Consider the following 25783-nt stretch of genomic DNA (forward strand, 5'->3'; position numbering starts at 1 on the left):
AGTACATCTGAGGGTGACTATAGGCCATTCAGAACTTTTTATAAACAAAATAATTTATTCCTTTGTTGATATAAGTTCAGTGTCAAATTGAGGGTGAAAGCTGATGTTGTGTGTGCTTACAAATATCTAGAGAGAGAAGAGTAATTTTTAAAGCATCATGTCAGAAGAATATGAAATACCCACCTTACACACACACACACACTCACCCCGAGTTGAGAAGAATTTTATAAATCCCTTCCTTTTATCAATTTGCATTGCAGGTTGGGTCAGTGCAACTTAGTCCACTGATAGCAGCTGACAGCCCACCAGAAAAGAAAATTCATCCCATCAAACATTTTAATCTCGTAGAAAGTATGTTGCCTGTAGTTTTACTAAAAGATTAATACATTTAAGATGGAAAATGGATGAATTTTACTGCATTGCATTGTATGCCAGTGTTATATCTCCTCTTGCTCTTTTAATATGCTAAGTATGATATATTAATATGTTTACTGTATATAATCTAGATAAGCCGAGGATTTTAGGTGCCAAAATGCACCTGAAAAATCAGGTTCAGTTTATCCACAGATGGGTTTATCTACAAGTATATACGGTAGTACTTTTAAAAAGTACCTGTATTTCCCATATATACTCGCAGATAAGCAGACCCTTGAATCTTTAACCAAAATATCATGAGAAATATGGGTTGGTTAAAAAGTCGAGGATCAGCTTATCCGCAGATGGGCTTATCTGTAGGTATATACGGTATACGTTTGAGTGTAGGGCGTGCCTGGGCTGCATGATTGGAAATCTTTTCCTCTGCCGCCTGCTTCATTAGGAAACCTAACTATTCATGAGAGGGTCTCTGTGCAAGATGCACATCTGCTCCCTCTGCCCACTGTCAGACATTGGCCATTTGTGTTATAAAATTATTAACCTGCCTCTGAGTAAGGTTTGCAAGTTAATGCAAATGCTTTAGCAAACCAATACTGTGCCATATTACCTGGTTCAAAACCACTACAAATTTCACAGTACAGTATAATCTTTATTTCTGATTGCTTGGAACCATCAGCTATAGTGAGTATAGCAGTGAATCTGGACATCTCTGAGCATCCTTGCCTTCGGAAGCATTCTGCTGCAGTCTGTTTATGGCAACCTGGATTATTCTCCCTCCCCTCCCCTCCCCTCCCCTCCCCTCCCCTGTCCTTTCTTTCTGCTTCTTGCTGTTGCCATTGATGGTGCCTTGGCCTCAGCATATGTGATGTTTAATAGATAAATCCCATCAGTTTGAAACATCATGCATAGTTGGGTTAGTTTGTCCATCTGATGAAACAGTGTATTCTTCATTTTTTTTTTTCACTTTTTTTTTTCACTTTTTATTATATTGGGAGAGGGAGAGAACACCCCCCCCCGCAGCATCTACCTGGCAATGTTTTTAATCAGCTTATTTGATCACCCCATTTCAGCGATCATTATAATACCTGATTTCTTATTTAGCATCTCTGTTTCAGGTGCTACCATTTCCTTATCCAAGCTGTTCAACCCCCATTACTAAAATCCCATCCTTATGAGAGTTAGCGCTGGGCAGGAGGGATCAAAATCTCTGTAATTCTCTGGTCCTCCAAAGTTAGATCATTGTGCGTGAAATTGGTCTGAACTAAATGAGTCAGAGTTGAAATGTGCTTGGTGCTCTTAGTTCAAATTCAAGTTCAGGTCAGCACAGCTCCATAATGATAAAACTAATTACTTTCTAATCGACATTTAATGACTTTTGCGAATGAGCTGATAGTTATCAGCAAGCTCACACGGACTGGGGTTAGGTAGACCTGGCTGGTTTAAAAGTTGTCTTACACTGAATTTATGGTAGCTCTGATCTTAGTTGGTTGTAATGCTAGCTAGTAAGGATTATAGCTTTGCCTGTATTTTAATATATTAAGCTATTCCATTTCCAGGAGTGGACCAGGGTGTTAGAATGATTACCTAGCTTGTTGCACTAGGACAAATGCTGCCTAGTCATACCTTCTGACAATTTTTCAGTGGATAGAACCCAAAATGTGTTTTTCGCTTCTGTTAGTAATCATCTTGATTTTTTCCATGCACACTAAGTACTTAATAGGGTCTCATAGTGAAGGTATCTGTGCTCTTGTAGCTCCTCTTTTGCCTTTTTCATGGATGACTAAATGCAACAAAACTCAAGGTTGAGAACCTCCAGCCAACTTTATATATAAATAACAAGTAATTCACTGAGTGCCAGTCGTGATATAGCCAAATGTCACCCTTCATGAACAAGGTGAAGATACTGAGGGGCTTGGAGAAATCTAAGATTTGCAAAAATATCAAACATGTAGACGGAAAGAAACTAAAAAAAATGCTAATAATAACTGAACATTCTTAGTGGCCATGGAAATATTGAGTTACAAAAGGAGTGGCAGGGGAGGAATGGGGAAAGAAATGGAGTATCCTGAAATAAGACAAGGCTGGCTGGTCTCTATTCTGAAGAATAAGCAGTCCACACTGGAACATATTGATGGCCTGTCTGTTAAAAACAAACCAAACCAAAAATGCTGAGCGGAGTCTCTGTAACGAGGCTTGTCCAAGTATGGATGATTGCCTTCTTCCATGCAGTTATACAATAGAAGTAAAGGCTGTGAGGAAAAGGAAAGCAAATGGCTTTTTACTTTTTAAGCTGGCTGTTTTGTTGGAGGCTCTTTTGGTTAAAGCTGTACAGTACTACCTTTAATCCATTCCCCCCCCCCCCATTTTCTTTTTTGGCTGAAAAACCTAATCAGTCCACCTGCTCTATCATATCCTAACCTCTCTTAACCTTGTATATTCTGTTTTTTACTTCTCAGTTTAAAAGTCAATTACAGTATTTTGCAGCAGTGGCCTAGAGAAACTCCCCTTTAATTGCTTTATTCATGTTTTTTTTCCTGGGGATACAATCAAGAGTTTGCTTCATGTTTCTAAACCTCCTTATTGATTGGCAGTCCAAAAGCTGGAATAGGCCACTGGAATTTTTAGCCTTCTCTCAATGTGATTTAAGATCTTAGCTTCCCTCTTGTGTGTTCACGGATCTCATTCTAAGATGACTGATCCTCAGGGTCTGTCCCACCCACCCCCCTCTGGTCTTCAGTTACAAAAAATCTCCAGGCATACATTGGCAATACATACATCTGTATAGGGCAGTTGTTGTGGCTACTTATAACAGATAATGCTGGCTGGTAAGCTACTGGCCACCACTATATTCCTCTTGAAATTTCATCCTGTTTTATTTAGGATGAGGGTTTTCTTTTATTGGCTGTTATATGTTACATATTATATTACTTTCTCTTCTCCTTATGTTTTAATTGTGGACTATCAAGGAATTCTCTGAACAACAGGATGGATGGATAGTCAGTCCGCCTGTCCATCCACCTCTCATTTTGTTTAGGACAGCTGGCTGGGGAATTCTGGGAGTTGAAGTCCACATGACTTAAAGTTCCTGAGGTTGACAGACATTGGTTTAGGGACATGGTATAGTAAGTAATAATGCTCCTCAGTAATAGAATAGAACTGCTGTGGCTTTGTAATGGAATGAGTTTTGGAAGGCAGTTAAAGGTTCAGATCCCATCTGGGCCACCCAAAAGTTGTTCATGAAGTTTATGGAACAGTCTCTGAAATAGCTCAAGGCTTAGAGGTAGCAAGTAATAGCAATTATCACCATCATCATCAGGAAAGCTCTTTCCTTTCCTTTTGTCTAGCGTCACTCGATTGCCCTGTAGATCCTGGAAACAGCTCCATAGCAAAGGTGTGTAATGAGTTTGTTTTGGGAAGGTTTTGTGGATAAATTATCCATATGAGTCTTTCAGTATTTAGACAAAAGAATATTTTACAAAGTTGGCGATGCTGTTCCATGTTTGAAAAATGCAGTGAATTGCTATCATATTGTTGGAGGATGTGATAAGAATAAAATAGAATTCTTACAATACATTATGGATGATTAATTAGCCTCTTCATTTATATTTCTTTTTATCAGTATAGTTAAACGCAGGCATAACATATATGAATTTGTTTGGAGGGGCAGGTGAGCTAATAAAGCAGTTAACATTTCAAGCAACCAAATTTCCCTCAGGATAGATGAAAGCATGAAGCAAGATGTTTTAATACCTGATAGAATAACCACTTTACAAGAGAGCTAATAATAGGAGTTTGACAAGTGAGTGAATGATTATATTAACATTCCACCTAGGAATCATGTAATGGAGCAAAGAGTTTCAAAAGGCCAATGTTGTAAGGCAACAACCGGAGAGACAACGCCCTAATCTGACAAGTAGCAACACACTCCTAGATGGGAACAAAGATTTAGTGCAATGTTGTAGAGTTCCCAAATCATTATTCTTGGGATGGTAGGTTAAAGTGAGCAAGTATCTCAATAAAGATATTGCATATGCATTTAAATTCTGACAGATGAGGCCGATTCACTGCATTATTCTTCTTAAAAAGGAGGAGGAGGAAGGAAAAGAAAAGAAAAGAAAAACCCATAATGTTGAAACAGTATATGTAATAGTAAATTTCCTCTAAAAAGCTCTACTCCAGCCCAATTCCCTTAAACAATTGTAAATTATCTCAGGTTGTGATGCATAAACTAATTAAGCTAGAGTCTTTGGCAGCCTAATGCAAGACCAGTTTGTTAAAAGTATATGGATTAGGGCCAGCTTCTGTTGCTTGAGTTTCTGTTGCTTGCTTCTCATTAAAATACCCACTTTGCTGTTGGAGTTGCCTTTGTGCTGATGGTATCCAGCTTCCAAATACCCATTTTCACTGCTCTTTGTTGGAGCTGATTTGCCCAGCATTTGATTAATTGTAGTGTGAATTGCCAGGTACCTATCATAATGCTCTTTGCTTTTGTGGTGAAATTACTGCTTTGCGTGCTTGAGACATAGATTTCTGTCATGTTTGATATGTCTCTTCTTCAGAAATCATAATCTTTGTTTGATACACCATAGTTTATTGAGCTGAGAATGTATTTCTTTCTTGATCCTTTTCTTCCTGGCAGAGTTATGAGTAGGAATGTCTTTGTTTACATATTACAAAGATATTATAGTTAGAAATAAGAAGAGAAGCACTCTGTCTGTGGGAAAGCTGCCTTCATATGCTGTTCAATCCATTGTTATTATATTTGTACATGAGGAAAACAAATGCTGTAGTACCTTTATGATCATATGGTCGTGGACAAGTTGCTTAAAATATAACACAATAATGAGAATAATTCCTTTGATGGAAAAACAGTGCTACACATTTGCTAGTACTTTCAGTATTGAAATTAGTTGTACTGCTTTGCCTCAGATTCCTTGATTTATAAGTTAAACCAGTTTTCTCCTACCCAGGGCTTTTAGGTAAATGTATCAATAACTCTACTGAAGGATTAAGTAATTTGATGAGATATTAAGCCGTGTGTTTTCTTTGCCTGGCCCAAGCAAATATGTAACTCCAAGTACCAAAATTCACCTTAGCAATTAGAAATACAGCTATTGTTTATTTTCTAAATGAAATGGCTTAGTCATGAACTCTGAATCAAGATTTTTTTAACTGATTTGTACATTTTATATACAGTACAGAATTTGAACAGAGACTTTATATAACCAACAAAAACAGAATTTGGAAAGGTAGAAAGATTGAAAAATGTATAGAAATAATTTGAAAAGAACATAACTCTTACACCATCGATACTACTTAATTTTTTAGTTTTCTAGATGAAAATTCCTTAAAGTTATCCCAAAAGGGAAAAAAACACACTGAAGCAGAATAGTGTAAATGGCCTTTCTTTTGCAGCCCAGAGGTGGCTAACTAATGATGGGAAAGAGAATCTGATCACAGCTCTTGGTGATGTGGGGGAGGCACTTTGTTTTCTCAGCAGTGGACGTGGAGGGTGCGTGTTGATTCAGAAGTTGAGAGGTGGAGCAGTATATCCATCTCCAAATTTTTTTAAAAAAGCAAAAAACAATTTGGGTATTCTTCACAGTGGGTTTCTTGTATAAGGATTTTCTCTCTCTCTCTCTCTCTCTCTCTCTCTCAGCAATATGTTTTTCAGTGTTAGTAGGATGTAGCTCTAGATCTTCCCTGCAGACAGGATGATTTTCTTGGCAATCTGTGATTATAATTATGTGTTTGAAGCCTACAGTGAAGGACAATTCTTGGCCAGTGATAACATGACAATGATTGCACATAATTGCTGAAAACAACTTTGAGCTTTATTAATGAGATGCTGCAAACAACATCTTATAGATTATTATCTCATTTAACTGCCAATTCAGAAAAGTTAAGTGTTTTATAATTTACATGTATTTTTCCCTGTCCGTAACTGCCAGCATTTCGGATATCAAATTGTATCTATATTGACTTTGTAAAAGTGCACAAATAGAGAATAAATATATAGGCTTGTCCAGAATATAAAAGTCTTTTTAAAACGGTAATACCAGGAAAAAAAGTTTATCTTTGGTAAGTATTTTAAACAGTTAAATTACATACTTTAAAACTATAGTTGAATGTTATCCAGTCTGGCCCTGAAAACAGCATAGGTGGGTAAATGCCTAAGCTTTTTGCACGAAGAGTTGGCTTTTAAATGCTGAGCTTTCTTCCTAGATTTATTTGCTATCCATAAAACTGAGTTCCGAATCTAAATTAGACCTGTTTAAAAACTAGCCAAGTAATTAAAAGAGTTGTTGAGAGAGCCAGCATGTTGTAATTCTAAATTTTGGACTAGAATTGGAAGGCCTAAGTATATCCCACCTAGATATGGATTTAGTGACTAGCCCCTAGTCTAGTCACGAATCTTAACCAAATAACCTCACAAGTTTGATATGAGGAAAAAAGATCCTTGGAGGAAATATGTGATGCAAACATTATAAATACATGTGTAAAGCTGGGTGCATGTTTGTGATTGTGGGTAAATTCAAATAGTGGTAGCCTTCATCAAGGTACAGGTAGTCCTTGAGTTACAATGACAATTGGGACCAGAATTTCCATTGCTAAGCGATGTGGTTGTAAAGTATGGTAGCACATGACTGCATTGCTTAGCAACAGCAGTACTGGCAGTCCCCGTTGCTGTTGTTAACTGAATCCCACTGGTCATTAGGCAAGGACCCACCCCAATCCAAGCCATTACTGGCTTGGTTCCTCCCAGCCCTCAGCCTTGGTAAGGTAAGGAACTACCTTCTCTGCCTCCTCTTGAACTCCCCTAATTGCCTATCTCCACCCCCATCTCTGTCCTTTTGGCCGCCCTGCACAGCAGCACTCCTTGGCAGTGGTGGTGGCAGCACTGGGGCTGAAGTAGAGTCCTGGGGCCCTCAGTAGTCTCAGCCAGCCACCGCCACCCCCGGGCTTCTATTTCCCCTCCCTCCATTTTTCTATCTAGGGAGGGACTTGTCTGAGACTTTTTTCCAAATTACTTTCTTGGCCTGGGTTCAGGCTCCTTTTATCTGATTATTGCCTTGGTAGCAGCTCTTCCTCCTGTCCTTCAAGGCTGTTCCCTCTGCCCTCTACAGGACCCAAGAAATTACAGAGCAATCAGCTTGATATCAATACCTGGGAAAATCCAAGAAAAGATAGTCAAGCAGTGGGTGAACTTTAGAAATGAACGAGGTGATTACCTGTTAGCCCTTCAGGGGTAGTCCGGACAAGAAGCACAACAATAAATATCAGCTGTATATTTATTATAAGGTTACATTTACAGAACCTTGCAAGTCTGAAAGTATTTCTCCCCTCCTCTCCTTTACTCTCAGGAAAACTAGGGAGGGCCCCTTCTGAAACACTTCCCATACCCCCTCTGCTTCTGTGAACTGAGATACGTTTAACATGATGGTTGTCTAGTCTGCAGCTCTTCCTCCTGTCTCCCAAGGTCATTCCCACGTACCATTATATTATCAAAAGCCAGCACGGATTTGTTAAAAACAGGTCATGCCACACAAATCTTATTGCTTCCTTTGACAATATGACTACTGGACCAAGAGAATGCTGTGGGTACAGTATATTTAAACTTGGATAAACATTTGTGACCATAGCCTTCTTGATACACAGGAACAGTGTGGGATTGATGGCCCAACTATCAGGTGGATTCACAGTTGGCTCAACAACTTTAGCCAATGCGTGCTCCTTAACAAATCTATTTCCATATGGAGGGAAGAACATGGTGGACTACCTCAGATTTCTGTCCTGGAATGCTCATAAAATTTGTGGATGGCACAAAGCTTGGAGGGATTGCCAACAACTCAGAATGCAGGCTCAAGGTTCAAATGGATCTTGATGAACATTGGGCCCTATCCAATAAAATATTGTTCAGTGGTGAGAAATGTAAGGTTCTGCACTTAGGCAGGAAAAACCAGATGTACAGGTATGAGATAGGCAGGACCTGGCTCAGCAGTAGTACTTTTGGGAAAGGATCTGGGTGTCCTGGTAGACCACAGATTAAACATGAGCCAGCAGTGTGCAGCAGGTGCCAGAAGAGCCAGTGCAGTTTTGGGCTTCATCAACAGAGGTATAGTGTCAAGATCATGGAAAGTGATGGTACTGTTCTGTGCTGTGCTGGTTAGTCTGAACCTGAAATACTGTGTCCTGTCTGGTGACCACAATATAAAAAGGACACAGGGAAAGTGGAAAGAATGCAGAGAAGAGTGACAAAGATGGCTAGGGGCTTGGAGGCTAAATCCTATAAAGAGTGGTTATGTTTAACCTCAAATAGATAATAGTTATGTTATGTTTAACCTCAAATAGAGAAGGCAAAGGGGAGACTATAAGGGTTTTCCAATGCATGAAGGGATGTCACAGGATAGGTAGTGTGGATTCATTCTCCATAAACCTGAAGACAACAACGAATGGGTGGAACTTTACAAAGGGAGATCCAAAGTTGAAATAAGAAGGAATTTCCTGACTGGGAGAGCTGTAAAGCAGTGGAACAGCCTGCCTCTTCAAGTCATGGATGCTCCTCACAGGAGATTTTCAAGAAAATATTTAACAGCCATTTTTCCAGAATGGTATCATGATTCCTGCACTGGGGGGGAGGGTGGACTAGAAGACCTCCAAGATCCCTTCCAAACTTGTGATTCTAGGCTTGGATCTTAGCCTCCAAGCCCCTAGCCATCTCCAAGCCCCTAGCTATGATTTTTAGTCAAATCTGATGGTGTTTCCTAAAAAATAAATCAACTTTATTGATTGGTTATGTTGTATTAAGGTGATATTGACTGTTAGCAACTACATAAATAGATTTTCTCCAGGATGATCTATCTCCCCATCAATGGTTGAAACCCATCATTGCTGTAATTGAGTCCATCCACCCTGCTGCTGGTTGTCCTTTTCTTCTTTTAACCTTTCACTTTTCCCAGCATTATAGACTTCTCAGGAGAGCTAGGTCTTTGCATAATGTGTCCAAAATATGATAATCTGAGCCTGATCATTTGCGCCTCAAGTGAAAATTCTGGAATTATTTGCTCTGTGATCCATTTATTTGTTTTCTTCGTTGTCCGTGGAATTCTCAGGAGTTTTCTGTAGCACCGAAGTTCAAAAGCACTATTACTCTTTTTATCCTGCATCTTCAAAGTCCAACTTTCATTTCCATAAAGGGTCATAGGAAAAACCATTGCCTGCACTATTCTGATCTTTGTAGGTATAGATACATTGTGGCATTGAGTATCTTTTTCCAAGGCCTTTATTGCTGCTCTACCAAATGCTAGTCTCAGCTGTATTTCTTGATTGCTGGTTCCTTTACTATTGACAATTGATCCTAAAAGGCAGAACCTTATGCCAAAACTTTGATATCTTCCTTGTCAATTTTAAGGCTAGTTGCTGTACTTCTTATCATTAGTTTGGTCTTCTTTATATTTAATGTTAGTCCCATTTTTTCACTGTGCTCATTGACTTTCATTACTAGAACTTGCAGATCATTTGTATTTCAGCTGTCAGAGTAGCATCATCAGTATAGTGCAAGAGAAGGATATTTTTTCCTCTAATTTTAAAACCATGTTCATCTTCTTCCAGTTCAGCTTCCCTCAATGTATATTCAGCGTGTAGGTTGAATAAATAAGAGAGAACACCTAGCCTTGTCTCGCTCCTGTGCCCACCTGGAGCCAGTCATTTTTGCCTTGTTCCATCTGGACTGTGGCTTCCTGAGCTGCATACAAGTTTCACATGAGGACAATGAGATATTTTGGAATTCACATTTTCCTGAATACACTCCAGATCATGACATGCTGAATGCAGTCAAAGTCCTTTCTATAATCAGTGAAGCACACATTGACTTCTTCTGGGTATTTTTTGGCTTTCTCAGTTATTGCACATGCATCAGCAATATTGCCTCTTGTTTCTTAGCCTTTTCTAAAGTCAGCTTGAACATCTGGCATCTCCCTTTCTATCTAGGGCTTTAATCTGTTTAGAATGATCCTAAGCATTATTTTGCTAGGAGGTGAAATGAAGGATATTGTCCAATAGTTTGCATACTCTGTTAAGTCTCCTTGTTTTAGAATTGGTATGGAGACTGTTCTCTTCCAGTTTGTTGGCCACTGTCTTGTTCTGATCAGGCAAGTGTGTGCATCTGGGTCGAAGATCTTGTATTCCAGTTTTCTACTTTGTGCAAGCTGTGTATTTCAGGAGCTGGACCTTTGGATATGTTAGTACCATCCAGTGTGGTTAAATATAAACAAACAAATATGTACATGCATACATACACATACATACATACAAAAAAAATTCTCATATTTTCTTCTTCTTTTATTTTCTAGGTGCAGGTCTTTATGTTCTCTTCTTCAAAATTTGTAAGAATTTTGCACTCTGGATTCTTTCTCCTCCATGACAGTTGCATCTTTGAAGCTGGAGATAAAAGATTTTGACATTTGGGGCCTGTGCTGGAATATGTGATTTGCTAGTGAATATCTTAACTTTGTCTCCCAAATGCAACGTAAAAGCAGATTGAAAAGACTAATCTGGGATAACTTTGGAAAGGGCAGGGCACTGTTTAAATGACAGGAATGTGTCCTATCCATAAAAGCTATTGGTTCTTGGAAAAACAAATTATTTCTGCCAAGAGGATAGCAGTGCTCCCTGATATGAAAAAATACTTTAAACTGTGGTTTATGCAATTATACTATAAGTGTTCATACCTATGTTACTCCAGTTTTATGACAATCATATTAATTTCTAATTGAATTGAACAATAGATTTAAATTAAATCTCTTGTTATATATTCATTTTCACTGGTATTGAAATCAGTGCAATTTTTTGCTAATTTTTCTTTATAAGAAACATCCATTTTGTCCAAGTTTTCCTCTGGATATATTTGTGTTTCTCATAGTGAAACAATTCTGAATCTTTAAATTTCTTGTATTTGGCACCTGAAAAAAACTATTCCTGTGGAAAGTCACAAAAAATCAGCATTGGAGCCTGGACATAGTGCAAATGTGAGGAATGTCCAGAATAGCTGGACATTGAAGGCAAAAGGTTCCTGTGCCATGCAGTTGCCAGATTCTCAATGAATTCTTCCAGGGAACAAATAAAATGTTCCTTCTTTTTCCTATACATTCCTATACATCTAATATATGTATAAAAGGGTATCCTGGACATCTGGATCTACCAAATACTTGAATATTTTGGATTGTGAGTGATATATCTAGGGCCTAGAAAACTATATTTTATCTTTTGCCTACATTGGATGCATCACACATACCTAGCACTATACCTAGCACTAAAACCTTTTGGCAGGCTTCAGTAGTTCTATTTCAGATTGTTCTTATATGATTATAATTAGAATTTATTCTCTCATTTAATGCAACTCTGTAAGATAAGAGTGTTTTGCGTTTCTCTGCATGTTTATACATTCAGTAGTCTAAAAATAGGGTATCATTTGCATGCTTTGTCCCTGTTTATGAAAGAATCAATTCATATTTCATTATTTGACTGATATATTATTAATATGGGTGTTTTAGTGACATAAAGTAAAAGGAGAGCTAATCATTTTCTTCCAGAGATGAGGATACCCACTTCTGTTGCTCTCTCCCATTTAGTGTAACTCTAAGAAGGCTGTTGATCTCATGAACATTGTCGAAGTTGGATAAGGGACTGGTTGAAACACAGTGTGGAGTTAAATGCAAATAAGGTATTGTCAGAGGTATTGTTGATCAGAAGGAAGCTGGGCATTGGAATTGGCTGTGTTATGGATGAAGTTGCACTCCCTCTGAAAGAAAAAGGCCTCACTTGGTGACTACTTGTTCAAACTTACCACGGTGCTGAACAAGTGATACTTACGACTGGTCCTCAGGTTCCAGCCATTGCAGCATCTCCATGGTCACGTGATCGCAATCCAGATGCTTGGCGACCGGCTCGCAATTATGACGTTGCAGCATCCCTCAGTCATGTGATCACCATTTGCAACCTTCACTGCTGGCTTCCAGCAAGCAAAGTGAATGGGGAAACTGACAGGATGTTGCAAATGGCAACTACATGATGTTGTGCTTAATGATGTAATGGGATTTGCTTAATGATGGCAACTGGAACTGCCATCGCTAAGTGGTGTGGTCACGTGATGTCACAGTTTATGTCCACGTCATTTAATGATGGAAATTCCAGTCTCAATTACCATCATTAACCGAGGACTTTTTTTTTTTTTTTTTTGGTCCGTGCTCAGTCGTTACCGACTCTACGGTGACTGCTTTGGACGAATCCTTGCAGTTTTCAAGGCAATTGTTTTTTGGAAGTGGTTTGCCAGAGCCTCCTTCCTAGAGCAGAGCCCAGCTGGTGAGCACAGGAGGCAGGTTTCTGTTGCTTCACGCCCTTTTTGGGCGCGCGCGGTTTTTCGCGCTTACTGGCAACTGCTCCCAACTCCTTTTTTGCAAGGCGCCGCCAGCATTTTTCCTCCCACTGGAGTGAGAGTACCCATTTATCTACTCACGTGAGTTTTCGAACTGTTGGGTTGACAGGAACTGGGGAGGAAACAGGAGCTCACTCTGTTTAACGCGAAGGCTGGACTCGAACCGGTGAAGCGTCGACCATTTCTGGCCGGCAACTTTCAGCGTCATTAAGCCACTGCGCCACCGCGTCCCCCAACCGAGAACTACCTGTATTTAAATAATTAGATTTTATTTTTATTATTGTGAGCTGCCTCAAGTGCCCTGTGGACAGTAAACTAGGGTGTAAATAAAAATATTTAGAAAGTAAAATTAATTTCTTCTCAGTTAAAATAATTATTTCCTATAATAGCAGTATTTTCCCTTCTTAATCTTATTTTTTACTATTTGCATAATATTCCTTTAATAATTTATTCTGTATTATATAGAAAAGAAAATGCAGAACTCATCCTGGTGCCTCCAGCTAGGTTGCACTAATGTTCTCAGAATTCCTCATTAAAGCAATCCATAATAATAATACTTCTTGGATGATGGGATTTGTATTACAGGCCCTCAGATTTGGAAAGGCAGGTATATAAATTCAGCAAAAGAAATGTTTTCTATTTAATTTCTGTGCTATTCAAAATTGTTTTGTTTTTCAAATAGTTTTTTGGGGGAAAATATAGTCTCAGACATTATTCCATTAAATTACTTTCAAGATATTGCAGAAGACAGAAGAAAATTTGCATTAGCAAAATGTATAGTTTTTCACTGTAGCTATAAAAGTTTTCAAATAAAACAATTCCTCAAGGCAAAACATTTAGTGTATTATTCTTTGGGTGAATTATTGTATGGGAAGGTTAACTGAGTGCTAATATAAGATTGTACTGCAACTAAGAAAAAATAGTATATTCCTTTTTTTGTTTGTAAATCCTACTCTATGGAATTATTGCTGTAAATGAGCAAAACTGCCTTTATTTTGAGAGGAATATTCTCCTTGCCTTTCATAATCCATAATCCTCTTTTGAAATCTAAGGTATGTTCGCTCTTTTACCCATAAAACTATAAAGTAAGACTTTCAAAATTATTTTCATTAACCATTCTCAATGAATATTTGCCTGAGAGTAGTGATGCACTTTAAATATCGTTAATTTTCCAGCTAAAAACTATGCTGGCTAAGAATTATGGGAGTTGGTCAGACAGACACTTGGTTTACATGAAATATATAGGTTTTATGCTAAAAAAAGGGAACAATTACATCAGAAGGATATTTTTGAGAAAAGGGGTCATGATTAAGAGACTTTCATTTGTAATTTTTACTCCGGTTGGATTTTTTTTTTTTTCATAACTGGGATACATGACTTTCAGTACAAAATACCAAATAATTAAAACAGGTGTTCCCAGGATGTGTTTTCTTAAACAGCATGCTGGCAATCAAGGTCCATTTGACCTTGGTGTCACCTAAGAAGCTGTCTGTTTTGGCAATGCTCAGACATCATTCTCATAACATATAAGCACACTGTTTTAAAAGGCCCCAGATGAATAGGTCAGTCCTGGGGTGAACAGAAGACAAAGTGATTCTGATCTTATTCCTGTCTGGATGACTTGAAAGAAGCTAAGGTCATCTGGGAGGGGTTGCCTTGTTCTGTGAACCCCGTATTCTCAAAATCACTTCATTTGACTTGGATGCAGACTGATTTGGTCTTGATCCTGGAGCCTTGTCTTGATCCAAGATGTATGCCTTGGATGGCTTCCAACCATTTGGTCCAGGAAAATGTAAAAGAGAGAGAGGAGAGAAAGAATGAGATTACTTTCCACAGCAGTCAATTCTGATTTGCTATTAAAATCAGTCAGCTCTGCAAGGTAACTTTTCCATTGTGTCTTATGATACAAGACTGTTAAGTGTTTATAACAGAATAAAGACATGTTATGTCACAACATTGGTTGCATACATAACCAGCAGCAGCCAAGATAACAGCCCCCTTCATATATATTTTTTGTAAAACAATTATTGTATTTGTATAATTGGGCTGTTCTAAATTATACTTCTGCATGTTTTCGGAGAACCCTTATAAAAGTTAAATTTGTACGGAAGCCTTTTCATGTACGAAAGAGAGATTGGGAAAGCCTTTAGTGACACTAAGCAGATTAATGTGTTTTTTATGTACTACATTGTGAAGGAAGAGGTCAAGGGGGAAAAAGCACAAAGTTTAAGTTCAAACGAGATCTAATTGCCTTCCAAAATTGTTCATAAAAATCCTCATAAGTTTGCTTTTTAATTGTACTCTTTTGATCAAAGTACTTGTAAGGTCTTCATCAGCGTAACATCTGAACATTTGGCAGTCATTAGTGCATGCCCATGCCTTCCTGATATTCTTATGTAATGTAGAAGCATTATTACAGCATTTTACTTATGGTGATATAAAGCAGAGTTAAGTGAATTGTCCAAGACCACACTGAAATAGTTGATTAATCATCTTTCTTCAGACCTGGATAGTTAACTATTGACTGACTAAATGTAAATGTATTTGTAGGTTACAGATGGATTCGCATAGCTTGGTAGGCTAAGCTAAAATGGGGTTGGCAGTTTATGGAAATTTAGCATGTTGTATGAACCTGGCTATTGCATTAAGTCATAATACTTTTTATTTGTTCTGGTTTGTGAACATAGGAATTGGGTTTGTTAACCCAGAGTTAGGATTTAACACGCTATATGAATTTAGCCTATCAGAATGAGCTGAGATGACCCTAGTTAAACTTCCAACTTTGACAGAAATGTATTAAGTGGCATTTTTCAAACTACTGTTTGAAAGACTACCAAGAGAATGCTAGCACTGTAGGCTAAGTGGAAAAGTTGAAATAACCTGGAAGAAGATATGGAAACTACTTCCATACTGTTGCCAAAAAACTTCATGTACATATCTGTGAAGTCACCAGGAGTTAACTGAAATAGGATTTTATTTTGTTTACTTTACTGTTTGTTAAATTAGGATTCCCGAACCTGGCACTTTTCAGATGTACTAAATTTAGATTGCTGGAGTTCCTGGTCAGAATGGGAATGCTTGCCTCTAGCAATGCTGGATAAAAATTATAGTCCAGCAAGCTGTAGCTTGCCAGGGTGGAGAAGGGTGTTGTGAGCCTATGCGTCACAAATGATCAACGACTTGGAGTTGTCAGGGCTTTCTTGGTTGGATCTTCACTTGAGGAGGAGGTAGCGAGCAAGCCTGATCCTTGAGAGTTAGGCCTAACACCAGGGTCATGTCAGAATCAAGTTCCACAGCTCCTGATTTTACACTTGTGGAAGACTCAACTGTCCAATCTATGAGAGATTTCCTTAAAGTTTATATCACCTTGCTGTTCTACCTTTTGAGCTTTGAGACCCGGTGTAGAGCTTAGCATATCTTTAACCTTGGACTGGACAGTGGGCATCCCTTTGCACTGTGGTTTTATCATAAGTGCTCCTAAGTAACACTAGAGGTCTTAGATTAGTTGATTACTCCTCATACCCTTTGGGACCTGGCACCAGCTAAGATTTCTAGAAATAGTTTCCAAAATAGTGGAATGCATAACACAGGTGTGCTTCAATCCAAGTAGTGTTTATTTAACAATTCTGGATGCATTCCAACAGTTTTTCTATTTTTTAATTACTTTCATTCAGTATATTTTTTTTTGGTATGCTCCACAGTGACCTCCAAGGAAGTTAGCAAATATTGGCAAATTCTGCAAAGCATGATAGGTTTATTGCTATGACAACCATCATTATCATCACAGATAATATTTATTTCTATTGCTATTCTACTGCCTGAACTCCTTCATTAAAAGGCAAAAATGTGATTGATTTATCTTTGGAAGTTGCTATTTCCTGCGTACAAGGCTATGGCATTTCAATTCTCTCCACCTCTTCCTTGTGTATTCAATCATTAAATTGATATCAAACCTTATAATTTCTGTGTGATGGTCAAGGCAGCTCACACATTGATTAAAATTGTAATACAAATTAAATAACATCAAATAACATAATTGTAAACTATAAACTAGAGCAGCTTTCCCTAACCAGGTGTTTTCCAGATGATTGAACATAACTGAGAATTCCAGGCTAGTATAACAATTCTGGGAGTTATATCCCAATATATCTGGAAGGCTGTATTAAAGAGTCACTGGTAATTTAATTAATCTTGGACTTGGTCTTTCATGCTGTTACCCCTTAAGAATGAGCAGGTATGGTAAGCCTTTCTCCTGTGACATTTTGATGGTAATTTCAACTCCAAAGTGGAAAATCCAAAGAATATGAGTGGCTCTGGAATTGTGTTTGCTCCTGACATTTCTCAAAACCACCTTAAGAAGCATGGTAAGATTTCCTTGCCTATAAAGGAGGAGGGACATGACCTGAGTCCTGAGATAGTGAAGGTAGGTTAGGAAGAATGGGGTCTTTCTTTCTCCAGATTTCTGCAGTGCATCTGCTACCGTACCTTAATGCCAGGCTCCATCTACTGCTTTTGAACTGTCATGTTTGTGATTACCACCAAAGAAGGGCAGGCTTTTACTGCTATCCTTGCTTTTCTGTACCATGGGTGGGGAAAGGTGATCTGTCAAGAGCTTATATTGCTTTGACACTGCCCTTGTTGCCTTTCTTGCAACATTCTAGCTCCAAGATTGAGCTGGGTATGAGTCAGGTTCTCACTACTCTGCTGAAGGCTTTCTTAGTATCTAGACATTTATTTAGCAAAAGCCAAGGAGATGTATAATCCTCATCTTTTCTTTTATTTCTTCCTCTTCCTTTTTTGAACTTCTGGTTCCCAATATGGAAGCTGCTGCAGGTCTTGTCTCATCACAATGCAGAAAGGCTAACTGGAAATAGATCCTGCCTCTTCCTAGAAGATTGGAGCCTGATTTTTTTGTCACCCTTAGCTAGCTGACCTGCAGAAGAGCGACAGGAATTCACCATTCAATATAGAATTTTTGTTTTCCCATGGTAGAATAATGTCAATATTGTTGACCATTTCAAGGGAAAGAAAACTTTGCTTTTATAGGAAACAGTTTGAGATTGACTGAAGAAATATCAGATTGGAAATGGATAACAGTTTGACAAATTCAAATTGGCCAGTAGATGGGGCATTCTTCTGACAGACTAAAAAGCCTGTTGGCTGTAGTAAACCTCCTCAAACGTAGGAGGATCATCTGCTAAGGCAGAAGTCAGATGTTCCTAGTGATTCTCTCTAAGGTAATAGAAGAAGGGAAGCTATCTGAGGATTCATCCAGACCATGCTGACGTATTTGATTTCATTGAAGCGTTGCAACATTTATAGTATAAAATCCCTACCTGAGGCCTTATGACTCATAGAATCATATAATACAGAACAGTGAGATGTCAACCTTCCTTAAGCTCTTTTCGTATGGAGTAGCCCCCTTTCCCTTGAGACCTTTGTGTTTCTGCCCAGCTAAGTGAACATTTTGTATAATTAAATGGGGGTGTGGGGGAGATGCTGTTTCAATACAGCTCTACAAACAACAGGCAGTGAGTCTGCTTTTCTTTTTATCAGCAGCATTAGAAATGCCTTTTGCCACAAGTCATGGTGCCAATCATTTCCTTGCACTTCTTAACCTCTAGAGAGGCTATTACTAAGACGTCTGTTGAAAAGAATGGGAATGAATGTTTACTTGAAGGAAAGAAAAAGGAACCCCGCATATCTGAGCCAGAAGAGCCTCAGGTGGAAACTGCACAGCTTGTGAAGTATGCAGCTAGGGTCTGAACAATTTCCAGATCAAGGTGTAACAAATTGTAGGCTGCTATACTATAGGTAAACAATTGTATTTGGGTTGGAATGCGATCAAAGTGCTCACACTCTAAAATGGCTGAAAAATGAGGAGGTCAGTGCCTAGAAAATAGAAAAACGAATAAATGAAAATTTCATCGTGGAATGTGAGTAGCAACTGGTTTCTTCTCAAGTTCCACCTGCTCAACATAGAGCTGAGATCCTTGCAGAAAGAATAGGCAAGAATGGGACCCCAGCCAATAAGTAGCAAAGTAGACCCTTTTCTCAAAACTCTGCAGTGCCAACATTTATACAGAACATCTGATTTAAAATAAGAACCCAAGTACAAAATTTGCTGTTCGTCTTTAATACTTGCTTTCTTAGCAATGTTACATATCACACTTGAATATCTTCCTTAATATACATGTTTGTTGCCTGTATCTTTTTTAGTCTGTAACACTGCTCCTCGTTTTTTAGATTGTCCCTTTTAAGAATTTTTTTTAAAGAAATTGTATTCCTTGCTTGCTTCCAAAATGCCTCAGAGAATAAGCTTTTTTATACAAGTTGTGTTTTGAAGATACTTCAGTTGCTTCTTTAAAATGCGCTGCATGAGAGCCCTACAATGTTTCCTACCTTCCTGTGATCAAATGTTAGTTGGCAGGTGTCTGTTGGAATTTATTTCTTTATTTAAAGGATGTTGCTGCTGTGCTTTATCTCTGTAAAACCCCATGGGAGCTTACTACTTGAAGGTCCCATGGGACTTTACAAAGATGAAACTCAATTTCTGCATCCAGATGCATATGAAAAAGGAGTGGAAGAGAAAAAGGAAAAAAGCCATACTTATATATAACTTCGATTACCACATTTTTAGTAATCGGCTATTATTGAAAACATGTCAAGGCAAGGAGAAGCCAGAATTTGTCAGCCCTTCAAGGTAGGCCAGGTCAAGAAACTGACCCCAGAAGAAATACTAGAACTCAACTGTATTGATATAGGCTATAATAACAGAATCTCAGAAGCCTAACCGTGTTTCCCCTTCATTCCCACATACAGCAAAGAGAGTCAAGGTGGGGCAGTTTTAAGTTTCTTTCTCATACTTTCTTGTTTTCCTGGACTGAGCTCATGTTTTGCTAATGGTTTCCACATACCTTCTCCAAAGTCATCTCTACTCCTCTACATCCATGGAGTGGACTGTTTTCCTTCCCTGTTGCAGGAGAGAAAATGAAACTCGATGGGATTTCCAGAACCTGTTTGGAATGCCCACATAATCAGGTGACAGAGATAGCAGCCATGTTGTGGTTGAGATATTAAGGATCTCTACATTACTCTACATTACTGTCTTTCTATACCATGTCCTTGTGAGTTGAAGAAGAATATCTTGTGATGGTTTAGCAATTGCTTATACTTAGGCTTGAATGTTAATCTTTTCCATAGATGTGGGAGAGATGCTGAGAGATGTTTCATGCATTACAGCAAAATGTGGTTCCTCCCATGCCCACAGTGAGCCATTTTTTTCTTTTTCTATAATGTTTAATGCATGTCTGATATCCTAAGATAAATACGTGCCTAAGAATCTGATTTGGACTCCCATCCTCCCGAATTACTACAGTATTTATTTTCCTCAATATTAAATGCTTCTCAAAATAAACGATTGAACTTGATTTGTTTCCCAAGATTGTTCACGATAGTTTCAAAGATACTTAGCATGGATATAATTGCTATTGTTACTTATTAGTTAAAATGGAGTTTAAGGTTAATGTCTCTGTTCAATAACTGATCATTTTGAGAGATAATGGTAAATGATGTGGTTTGCAAAAAAATTCTATTTTTTTCAGAATGATTGCCAGTTTATGGTTCTAAAAACAAACAAAACAAGTCAGTTACATTGCTTAGATATGAAAATAAGAAACTCTTGAGTACCGTATTCACGTTCAATAATATATGTTGTAGAAATTGTAAACAATTATTTGTTTATAGAGGAACTATTGTCCATCTTAGATGCTCTCAAAGGTTGTAACTGTCTTTATGAGTTGTGGTGATGCAGAGTTTGGATTTTCAGGGAAATCTCTGAAAATCATTGTTTGGTAGTTTTAATGCAATTCTTATATTTGTCATGGCAGAAAACTAACAGAAGAGGCTTGCCAGTAGCTTGAGTGAGATATTTCTACACATGAATACACACTGAATGATATGTTATTAATTTTGACTAGGCTTCAGCTAAATCAGGAAATTATATATTTTTCAGAAGATCCAATCTTGAATAATATTTTGGAAAGTTTAGTATTGTGCAAGTGGAGGAGGCTTCTACAACTTCTATCTTAACTCCACTGTCAAAAAGACAAAATTTCCTCATTCCAAAATCTCTTTTATCATTTATCATTTCTAAGGCTGTCAACGTATATAACCTACAAGCAGAGCTAGGTTTGATAAAGGAGGTATTTGTTGAATTTCTATTGGGGATACTGTTGCCTATGTTCCTTTAAAATATCTTTTAAAAGATAAGTATTGCAAGAAGTCTTCTAAAAAGGAAAGCTGCGGAATACTTTGAGATGTTACGGAATGCACAGTATTTGTAGGCAGTCTGTTGCAGAAAAAGCATAAAATCTTGTAGCTTGTTAAAGACTAATAAATTGAGGCATAAACATTTGAGTCAGTGTCTGCTTCATCAGATCCTTATGTTTCAGTTTATGTATGTGCTTGATTAATTGGTCATAGAAGACTATTGTAAAATGTTTTAAAATAACAAAAATAAGTGTTAGAGCTTCTTTTCCCAAAATTTGAGGACAGCTCTGGTCCAGGGGAAAACCAATAAATAAATAACTGGAACAGCAAGTTCTGGCTGTGCTAATGGGGAGATGGAATAGAGGCAGAGTGCTTTGATTTTAAAAAAAGAATTAAAATGGCCAATTAATTCCAGTTCATTCAAGATATTAAGTAGCAAGTTATCTTCTATTCTGCTTGACCACCACAAACATTGGTCTCAAAAAGTGTTTCTGCTGTTTCCATAAGTGTCAGATATGAAATTGAGCTTTGAATCTGCCTGGTGTTTTTGTTAGGGATAAATAATTGTTAAGGGCAAATGAATCTCAAGATGAACGAAGTGACAAAACAGATGAAGGAAAAGAGCATAGAATTCTGACTCTGGAACCAGAAGAGCTACTAGAATAGAAAAGAAATAATACTAGGTAAGGAAGAAGAGAAACATTTTGGCATCCCTCCAAACCCCAAATCGATTTCTTGCCTAATTAATGTGCAGGTTCCTAATTAATGAAATAAGACAGAATGGCTACAGGGTTTGGTGCAAGTATATCACGAGCGAGGAACAGAAACCTCAGGAAGGTCTAGGTTGCTTGATTTCTTTTAAATCTGTTTACCAAAAGGAAGGTTGCTAAGACAAAAGAGGTAATTGAACACTGTAACATTACTCTGGCGCTAATTTGAATTTTTTGGCAACTTTAGAATTAAGCCATTTTTCTTGCCAGGTTTCTGGAATCGCCATTTCAAATTTATCTCTTATGGGTTGTCCTGTATGTGCTAATATCTCTGGGAAATTCCCTTGAATCCAATTAATGATGGAAATACGTACTCCTCCTTCACTCAGTCAGTAACTGAGGCTCATGAATAATAATACAGCCTTGGCTCCCAACAGAGCCACATACTTCATTAGTTTTTTCCAAAGCAAAATGGAAAGTTTGTACCAAGATATTGGGTAAAGCTTAATATGTGTGAATCTGAGAAATACTATGGATGAGCTTCTCTGTAACACTCCAGGCTTAGTTGTCCTAAAACTGAGGAGATTTCAGTCCAAGAATATGTTTTTGATACCATAGTATCAAAATGCCTAACTTCTTGAGTATGTTATTAAGAAAACATCCTAAAATAAAAACTTCAGGATAGCCACCAGCTATTAAAAAGATAGTACTTGCTAAAACAAAATGAGACATATTTTACAAAAAAACACCTGAACCCATATACACAATTCCAGAACCTAACAAGAGTAAGTTACCCAAAGGAATAATGAAAACAAAACATTCTTGGATAGGATCCTTAAAGGAAGGATCTCTAATGGCAGAGGTTTTCAGAGTCTGTGGATCACTACAGAGAGGGCCATATGTTCTCCATTTACCATGTGTACCTGAGATGGCAGTGAAACAAGGAGGAGGACATCTTCTGAAAATAAAAGTTAAGATCAGATTTATATGGGCAGTAACATAAACCATTTAGGATTTTAACTGAAAGCCATCATTTTCATTGGATCTAGAAACTAATCCATGAAAATAGTGGCGGTCTATTAATTCCTTCGAATCAATTGCTGTATGTGCAGCAGTCTGGATTTGAAGGAGAAGGGTGATTTGCAGGGAATGTGGGTATGCACCTTGAATGGTTGATGCCTCCTTAAATCACCCACGAACCCAAGAAAAGTACAGCTTCTTTAAACAGTTGCCGGTAGGTATGACTTGTAAACCTAGTGTGTTCCACTTTTGAAGTTTCCAGTCATCGAGGCAGTCCGCATGAGATTCTAATCTAATGTGAATATATGAAAAGGAATATCTTTGAATACGTGAAGGATGCTTTTCCCATGTCATTAAATATCTGCAGGTACATCACCTCAAATAGAATCTAGGAGTAAGTTGTTTCTGAACATATCCTGATCCTAAAATCCTTTTCCCCCGTTAAAAAAATCCACTGTTTTCTCTCTCAAAATTATTGAGATAGTGTTGGATAGGCTAAAGCTCAAAATGAGTTTGGACTGATGAAGAGAACCACAAAAAAAGGCTTTTTCAGATAAAAGAATAGCATACTAGCTGTTAAGTAAAGATAGCAAGATGCTAGCAAGTTACAAAGAAAGGGCAGAATTATTTTCAGTTCAGTGTATATTCAGTTCTTATATTCCAGGGAGGCATCTGCCTGTTGTTGTTGTTCAGTCGTTAAGTCGTGTCCGACTCCTCGTGACCCCATGAACCATATCGCGCCAGGCCTTCCTATCCTTCACTGCCTCCCTGAGTTTGCTCAGTTTCATGCTCATTGCTTCAGTGATGCTATCTAACCATCTCATCCTCTGCCGTCCCCTTCTCCTTTTGCCTTCAATCTTTCCCAGCATCAGGGTCTTTTCCAAAGAGTCCTCTCTTCTCATTAGGTGACCAAAGTATCTGAGCTTGAGCTTCGTTATCAATCCTTCCAATGAGCAATCAAGGTTGATTTCCTTTAAGATTGACTGGTTTGACCTCCTAGCAGTCCAGGGGACTCTTAAGAGTCTTCTCCAGCACCATAGTTCGAAGGCATCAATTCTTCAGCACTCAGCCTTCTTTATGGTCCAGCTCTCACAGCCATACATTACTACTGGAAAAACCATAGCTTTGACTATGCGGATCTTTGTCGGCAAGGTGACGTCTCTGCTTTTTAATATGCTATCTAGGCTTGCCATAGCTTTCCTCCCAAGGAGCAAGCGTCTTTTAATTTCATGGCTGCAGTCTCCGTCTGTGGTGATCCTAGAGCCTAAATAAATGAAGTCTGTTACTTCTTCCATTTCTACCCCTTCTATTTGCCAGGAATTGATGGGTCCAGATGCCATGATCTTCGTTTTTTTAATGTTGAGTTTCAAGCCAGCTTTCGCACTCTCCTCTTTCACCCTCATCAAGAGGCTCTTTAGTTCTTCTTCACTTTCTGCCATTAGGGTGGTATCATCTGCATATCTGAGGTTGTTGATGTTTCTCCCTGCAATCTTAATTCTGGCTTGTGATTCTTTCAGCCTGGCATTTCTCATGATGTACTCTGCATATAGGTTAAATAAGCAGGGTGACAGTATACAGGCTCGTCGTACTCCTTTCCCTATTTTGAACCAATCGGTTGTTCCATGACCGGTTCTAACTGTTGCTTCTTGGCCCGCATACAGATTTCTCAGGAGACAGGTAAGGTGGTCTGGTACCCCCATCTCTTTAAGAATTTGCCAGAGTTTGTTGTGATCCACACAATCGAAGCCTTTTGCATAGTCAGTGAAGCAGAAGTAGATGTTTTTCTGGAACTCTCGTGGTTTCTCCATGATCCAGCGAATGTTGGCAATGGCATCTGCCTGAGCTGCTTGCAAATGTTATTTTGGTTTTCAGGGCTTCAAACATGATTCAGACCCCTTTGCCTAGGTAACAGTTCTTGCCTAATTCCATCAAGTTCATCTTCTGTGCTCTTTATATTGGATGACCTTTCCCAGCAGTTTCATGTAGATGCTAAGGGGAGAGAGCATTGACCCTGTGACTCCCCACCAAGGAGTGGTCTAGGGATTAACCTCTCTGCTGCAACCAACACTGACTGTACCCTGGCCCCAAAGGAAGGAGGAGAACCACCGTAAAATGGTGCTCCCAATTCTCAATCCCTGGAGCTGATCTAGAAGAATACTGTAGTTCAGGCTGCACAACGTACAGCCCATGGGCCACATGCAGCCCAGCAGCAGCCTTGTGTGGTCCATCCATGTTTTTAATAAAGTAGTACATTTAGAACCCCTGCTATTGCCCCTACCAGCTCCAGCGCTTCCACTGCGCCACTAGCCGTGGAACAGCTGATCGGCACTCTAGGTATTTCTTTGTGGCCCACAAGGATTTTTAATTTATCAATGTGGCCCTTTCCCCTCGATGAGTTGTCCAGGACTGCTGTGGTTGATGGTATTGAAAGCTGTCAAGAGGTTGAGGAGCATAGGAATGAATGTACCACCTCCATCCTGACTCTGCCATAGGTCATCTACAAGTATGACCAAAGCTGTCTCTGTACTTAATCCCACCCTGAAGCATGACTAAAATGGGTCTAGATAATCTAAATAAGCTGCCCTGAAATGGGTCTAGATAATTTCCTTAAAAAGGAAGCTTGGAGACAGATGATAGTTATCTCAATTTATTGGGTCCAGAAACAACTGCTTGAGGGGGCACACCCCCACCTTGATTAATGAATGAATGAGCAAGCTTCAGAGTTGCAGTCCTGAGGCTAATGAACTAGCCTTCATGTTGAACAATGACATTCTGAGTTTGAGCCCCTGGTTTAGATGGAAATCTGTCAACACAGTCCTTCATCACACTTTGTATATCTTTTGGTTCTTACGTATCCTTGATTACGCGTTACATTCTATAGCTGATATATGGATATATCTTTATATATATATCTTTAGCCTAGAGTTGAAACATGTCATAGAGATGCTCCACTTACAAGTATCTTACCTGTGAA

General features: G+C 38.5%; 1 protein-coding gene across 3 annotated transcripts in view; it reads left to right on the forward strand.

Annotated features, from left to right (window-relative positions):
* KIF26B (kinesin family member 26B) overlaps positions 1-25783 on the forward strand; it is a 319536-nt gene that overhangs the window by 36579 nt on the left and 257174 nt on the right. The gene's annotated exons all lie outside the window — the stretch shown is intronic.

The sequence above is a fragment of the Python bivittatus genome, unplaced genomic scaffold (assembly GCF_059951505.1).
Source record: "Python bivittatus isolate LINGU-HERP-01145 unplaced genomic scaffold, Pbiv_v1 ctg000020_np1212, whole genome shotgun sequence".
Lineage (NCBI taxonomy): Eukaryota > Metazoa > Chordata > Lepidosauria > Squamata > Pythonidae > Python > Python bivittatus.